This window comes from Castor canadensis, chromosome 7 (genome assembly GCF_047511655.1).
Source record: "Castor canadensis chromosome 7, mCasCan1.hap1v2, whole genome shotgun sequence".
NCBI lineage: Eukaryota > Metazoa > Chordata > Mammalia > Rodentia > Castoridae > Castor > Castor canadensis.
This window is the reverse complement of record NC_133392.1, coordinates 89,294,398-89,301,684: the sequence shown is the minus strand read 5'-3', so window position 1 is coordinate 89,301,684 and position 7,287 is coordinate 89,294,398.

Genomic DNA, 7,287 nt, shown 5'->3' with positions numbered 1-7,287 from the left:
CAAAGCACCTGAAGTATAGATTACTGGCATGAATTCCCCATTAAAGCCACATGGTACCATTCATGGTTTAATAGCTGGTCTAGTTAATCATAAAAATACCAGGTTTGGGAAGGGAAGCTTAGGCCCATTGCCTCTGGCAGTGAATCTAGAAAAGAAAATAAATCTAAGACATTTCAGTACGGAAGTGTGGCAGCCCTGTGTGGGACAGCACAGTTCCTATACCAACCTCACAGACTCAAATGGCTACGAAGTCCTGGACTTAAAAAAAGGCCTTTACCAAGGCTGGGAGGGTAGTTCAAGTGGTAGAGTTCCTGTCTAGCAAGCACAAAGCCCTGAGTCCAAAAACTCTAGTACTGCCCAAAAGAAAGAGAGAAAGAAAGAAAAGCAAGGCCCTGTAGTGGTAGTGTTCAGTGTCACAGACTAAACAATTGCCCCCAGAGGTCTGTCCAAGCTGTACTGAGAAGATATATACATATACAGTGTCAGTTGCTCAGCCAGGAGTGAATAAACTACATTCCCATCCTTCTACTGGTGACACTCACTGTCCAGAGTGTCCACTAGTACCTGTGAAAAGGGTGGCACCCAAAACAGGGTGCCTAATGAACATTCATGCCAGCATAAAAGTAGGACTATGAAGAGCACAGTGCAAAATAACACAAAGTGATACAGGCCAGATGTGGTCAAACAGAAATGACGGTGGCTAGTATCAGATGGTGTCCCAAAATGGACAAGTCCTTCACAGCCTGTGCATTTCCTTCCTTTATTGGGTTGGACTGTCTGAATGATTCCTCTTCATTAACAAAATGTAGCAGTCCTGCCTTGTTCAAAAACAGCTATGCAAATTGAGGAGAACACTGGAAATTCAAAGACTACCTGCAGAAGTATCCCTGCTTTCCAGTCAAGCTTCTAGATTTTTCCATTTGCGGTCACCAAACTCCAAGCATGACCAGCAAATGAAATTCTCATTTAAGCCCAGTAAAACAACTGAATCATGGAGAAAATAAAGTTATTGTTGTCTTATGCCACTAAGGTTGGGGATGGCTCAGTATAAAGTACTAGGTTTGCAAAACAACCAATAACTCTATTAGTCCACATCAGGAAAACAAAACTATGAAAATAACAGAGCAGGAAGTGTATCACAGGAATTAGATTAGGGAAGCAAAGAATTGAAGGAAGGAGCTGAAGGAGGAGGAAAAAAATTACCAGCAAGATTACCTGAGTTACGAACGTTAGTGTGTGATACTGGAATCTAGGCAGTCAAGGAACAGCAGTGGGACCACGAAGGCAGCTCCTGGAGAAATCTATGGGAGACCGTTGCCTCTACATAGCTGCCTCCTCTATAGGTTTGCAGTCAAGTGTCTTGTACTGGGCCTTGTAGGTCAGCAAGATCAGCATTCAGGAAGAGTCAGACATGGAAGTAGAGAAGAGCAAAGATGCAGCTCATCTGCATCTGTTTCTTACTGCCTCCTGTTACACACCTTCACACAGTTACTCCTGCTGCTTTATTTCTGTCTTCCAATTTCAAGAGAATTGATCTTTTGACCAACTCTTAACTCCAACTCATATGGTTTCTGGGAGATTTATTTCTAACTTACCCGAGTTGCCTCAGCAAAGCCTCTACAATCATGAAAGTACATAACTGTGACTTACTGTGGCATAGCAAGGAATTTGCTTATGTGGTAGTGAGAATCACATAGGTGTCCCTAGCCTAATGCTAAAAGAAAACAAACTGGAAGCTATGAACTCCTGTCATCTGGTGGGCAGCCTTGACTACAAAGCATAAAAGCACAGAGATGACCACCAAAGAGCATCACAAATATATTAATGATGTAAATAAGAGAGACTTGGGTAAAGAAAAAACGGAGGTTGGGTAAATAGAGAAAATGTGTACATACAAACTGTTTCAAGGATCTTGACAGTGAAGTATGTATAGCAATTAGATTAAAAGAACTTTAATTTGTAGAACAAGGAAGTACAAAAGAAATGTTTTATTATACATATTATAGAAGCAATGTTTTATACTATCTTTTTGCAAAATTTATAGAAATTAAAAGGTTTTGAGCCAGACTTTGGTATACATTTGAACTATGTGCCTGGAGGTGTAATAAGTTACTTGCCTAGTGTGCATGAGGCCCTGGGTTCACTCCTAAGCACTGCAAAAGTGAAAAAATAAAATAAAATAGAAAATATGAACTGTGGTTAGCCTTAGTTTTCTCAGCAGTAAAAATGGGGATAATACCCGTCTCCAAATGTATGGATCCCATTAGACAAGGGCAAGTGCTTGGGCCATTCCTGAATATGATCAGTGCTCAATTCATGAGACTGATCATATTAAGAAGCTTTGTACTCTTATCCTTGAATTAAGGATTATAAAGAGGGTCACTTGTCTATCAGTCAATTAGTTTCTTAATCTTTTCTTTATTTGTCACCAGTCTGAATTGAGGTGCTGTGGAAAGAATGGTGAATGAAAAAAACATTCTCAGCTCTCATGAAGACCACAGCCTAACAGGAAAGATCAATAATAAACAAGTCACATAAGAAAAATCACATGATATAAATAATTAGAACTTTTCAAAATAGTTTGATTTTCATTCAGTCACTGCATCTCCACAAAGTTCACCAAGTCCATCACAAAATCATGGCCCTATCATTCCATTCATTTTTTGATTATCGAGGTATCCACGGATTTTTCCCTCAAAGAACCCCTGGCTAGTGAAGTAGAATGTAATTTAGTAATCATCTGAACCCCATTTTGCCAAAACCAATTATGATGGCCCAAATCTGAGAAAAAAAATATATTACACATATCAGATTCCAAGCTAAGAAAATTTTCAATGTCAATTCTTCCTATTAAGTGTGAAACACTGTGTCAACAAAACCTTCACCACCATTATCCACCATTCCCACTACACTAACCACTTCTCAATATAGAAGAAGACTAAGTAACAGAAAAGTCAGTGGCTACTATGCAAAATGGTTTCTCAAGATGCACGAGTCCTTCACCACCCTATGTACATCCTTTCCTCGTTGGGTTTGGACAGGCTGAATGATTTGTCTTAACAGAATGTAGCTGACCTGCCTTGTCAAAATCCAGCTATGCAAATGGAGAGAACACTGGAGGTTCTAAGACTACCTGCAGAAGTAGAGGACTAACTATCCCTGCTTTCCAGTAAAGCCTCTAGATTTTTCCATTTGCAGTCACCAGACTCCAAGAATGACCAGGAAATGAAACTCCCATTTAAGCCAGTAAACAACAAAATCATGGAGAAAATAAAATTATTGTCTTAAGCCCCTAAATTAAGGGATGGCTCAGTACACAGTGGTAGATTTGTAAAATAAGCAATAACTTTATTAGTCCCTATCAGGAAAATGAAATGATGAATGTAACAGAGCAGGAAATGTATCACAGGAATTAGATTAGGGAACTAAAGAACTGAAGAAAGGAGTTGAAGGAGGAGAAAAAATTACTAGCAAGATTACATGAGTTAAGAAAGTTAGTGTTTGATACTGGAATCTAGGCAGTCAAGGAATTGCAGTGGGACATGAAGGCAGGGATGCAGAAGTCTGTGGAGACCGTTGCCTCTGCATAGCTAACTCCTCTACAGGTTTGTAGCCAAGAGTCTTGTATGGGGCCTTGTAGGTCAGCAAGGTCAGCACTCAGGAAGAGTCAGACATGGAAGTAGAGAATAGCAAAGATGGCAGCCTATCTGCATCAGTTTCTTACTGCCTATTTTTATGCTGTTCGTTAGGCACCATGTTTTGGGACCCTCCCTTTACACAAGCCCTGGTGGGCACTCTGGACAAAGCACCAGTAGAAGGATGGACAGTAGTTCCTTCCGTCTTGGCTGAGCAACTGAGACTGTGAATGTCTCACAACTTCACACAGTTACTACTGCTGCTTTATTTCTGATTTCTCATTTCAAGAGAATTAATCTTTTGACCAACTCCTATAGTTTCTGGGAGATGCAGTTCTAAGTTACCCAAGACGTCTTAGCAAAGCCTCTACAATCACAGAAATATGCAACTGTGACTTACTGTGGCACAGCAAGGAATTTGCTTATGTGGTGGTGAGTACCACATAAGTGCCCCTAGCTAATGAAAAAAAAGGAAACCAGCTAGAAAATATAAGCTCCTGTGAAATGCTGGGCAGTCTTGACTACAAAACATAAAAGCACAGAGATGACCACCAAAGAGCATCACAAATATATTAATGATGTAAATAAGAAATACTTGGGTAAAGAAAAAATGGAGGTTGGGTAAATAGAGAAATATGTACATATAAACTTTTTGAAGAATCTTTTTTTTTTTTTGAATGGACTTGAGTTCTTTCCATGTTTTTTTTTTCATTTTTCTTTTATTATTCATATGTGCATACAAGGCTTGGTTCATTTCTCCCCCCTGCCCCCACCCCCTCCTTTACCACCCACTCCGCCCCCTCCCTCTCCCCTCCCTCAATACCCAGCAGAAACTATTTTGCCCTTATCTCTAATTTTGTTGTAGAGAGAGTATAAGCAATAATAGGAAGGAACGAGGGTTTTTGCTGGTTGAGATAAGGATAGCTATACAGGGCATTGACCCACATTGATTTCCTGTGCATGGGTGTTACCTTCTAGGTTAATTCTTTTTGATCTAACCTTTTCTCTAGTACCTGTTCCCCTTTTCCTATTGGCCTCAGTTGCTTTTAAGGTATCTGCTTTAGTTTCTCTGTGTTAAGACCAACAAACGCTAGCTAGTTTTTGAGGTGTCTTACCTATCCTCACCCCTTCCTTGTGTGCTCTCGCTTTTATCATGTGCTCATAGTCCAATCCCCTTGTTGTGTTTGCCCTTGATCTAATATCCACATATGAGGGAGAACATACAATTTTTGGTCTTTTGGGCCAGGCTAACCTCATTCAGAATGATGTTCTCCAATTCCATCCATTTACCAGCGAATGATAACATTTCGTTCTTCTTCATGGCTGCATAAAATTCCATTGTGTATAGATACCACATTTTCTTAATCCATTCGTCAGTGGTGGGGCATTTTGGCTGTTTCCATAACTTGGCTATTGTGAATAGTGCTGCAATAAACATGGATGTGCAGGTGCCTCTGGAGTAACAGTCTTTTGGGTATATCCCCAAGAGTGGTATTGCTGGATCAAATGTTAGATCGATGTCCAGGTTTTTAAGTAGCCTTCAAATTTTTTTCCAGAGTGGTTGTACTAGTCTACATTCCCACCAACAGTGTAAGAGGGTTCCTTTTTCCCTGCATCCTCGCCAACACCTGTTGTTGGTGGTGTTGCTGATGATGGCTATTCTAACAGGGGTGAGGTGGAATCTTAGTGTGGTTTTAATTTGCATTTCCTTTATTGCTAGAGATGGTGAGCATTTTTTCATGTGTTTTCTGGCCATTTGAATTTCTTCTTTTGAGAAAGTTCTGTTTAGTTCACGTGCCCATTTCTTTATTGGTTCATTAGTTTTAGGAGAATTTAGTTTTTTAAGTTCCCTGTATATTCTGGTTATCAGTCCTTTGTCTGATGTATAGTTGGCAAATATTTTCTCCCACTCTGTGGGTGTTCTCTTCAGTTTAGAGACCACTTCTTTTGATGAACAGAAGCTTTTTAGTTTTATGAGGTCCCATTTATCTATGCTATCTCTTAGTTGCTGTGCTGCTGGGGTTTCATTGAGAAAGTTCTTACCTATACCTACTAACTCCAGAGTATTTCCTACTCTTTCTTGTATCAACTTAAGAGTTTGGGGTCTGATATTAAGATCCTTGATCCATTTTGAGTTAATCTTGGTATAGGGTGATATACATGGATCTAGTTTCAGTGTTTTGCAGACTGCTAACCAGTTTTCCCAGCAGTTTTTGTTGAAGAGGCTGCTATTTCTCCATCGTATATTTTTAGCTCCTTTGTCAAAGATAAGTTGCTTGTAGTTGTGTGGCTTCATATCTGGGTCCTCTATTCTGTTCCACTGGTTTTCATGTCTGTTTTTGTGCCAGTACCATGCTGTTTTTATTGTTATTGCTTTGTAATATAGTTTGAAGTCAGGTATTGTGATACCTCCTGCATTGTTCTTTTGACTGAGTATTGCCTTGGCTATTCGTGGCCTCTTGTGTTTCTATATAAATTTCACAGTAGATTTTTCAATCTCTTTAATGAATGTCATTGGAATTTTGATAGGAATTGCATTAAACATGTAGATTACTTTGGGGAGTATCTACATTTTTACTGTGTTGATTCTACCAATCCATGAGCATGGGAGATCTCTCCACTTTCTATAGTCTTCCTCAGTCTCTTTCTTCAGAAGTTTATAGTTTTCCTTGTAGAGGTCTTTCACATCTTTTGTTAGGTTTACACCTAGGTATTTGATTTTTTTTGAGGCTATTGTAAATGGAATTGTTTTCATACATTCTTTTTCAGTTTGCTCATTGTTAGTGTATAGAAATGCTAATGATTTTTCTATGTTGATTTTATATCCTGCTACCTTGCTATAGCTATTGATGATGTCTGAGTTTTTTGGGTCTTTAAGGTATAGGATCATGTCATCTGCAAATAGGGATATTTTGACAGTTTCTTTACCTATTTGTATTCCTTTTATTCCTTCTTCTTGACTAATTGCTCTGGCTAGGAATTCCAGTACTATAGTGAAAAGGAGTGGAGATAGTGGGCATCCTTGTCTGGTTCCTGATTTTAGATGGAATGGTTTCAGTTTTTCTCCATTAAGTATAATGCTGGCTGTAGGTTTGTCATATATAGCTTTTATAATGTTGAGGAACTTTCCTTCTATTCCTAGTTTTCCTAGAGCTTTTATCATGAAATGATGTTGGATCAATGCTGGGCAGCCTTTGACTACAAAACATAAAAGCACAGAGATGACCACCAAAGAGCATCACAAATATATTAATGATGTAAATAAGAAATACTTGGGTAAAGAAAAAATGGAGGTTGGGTAAATAGAGAAATATGTACATATAAACTTTTTGAAGAATCTTGACAGTGAAGTATGCCTAGGAGTTAGAAGTGACGTGATTAAAAGAACTTTAATTTGTGGAACAAGGAAGTATTACAGAAATGGTATATTAAACCTATTATAGAAACAGTTAATATTTTTAACTATGTTTATGTAAAATTAGTAGAAATTAACATATTTTTTAGTCAGAATTTGGTATACATTTAAACTGTGTGTCTGGAGGTGTAATGGAGCACTTGCCTAGCGTGCATGAGGCCCTGGGTTCACTTCCAAGCACTGCAAAAGTGAAAAATAAAATAGAATATATGAACAGTGGTTAGCTTTAGTTTTCTC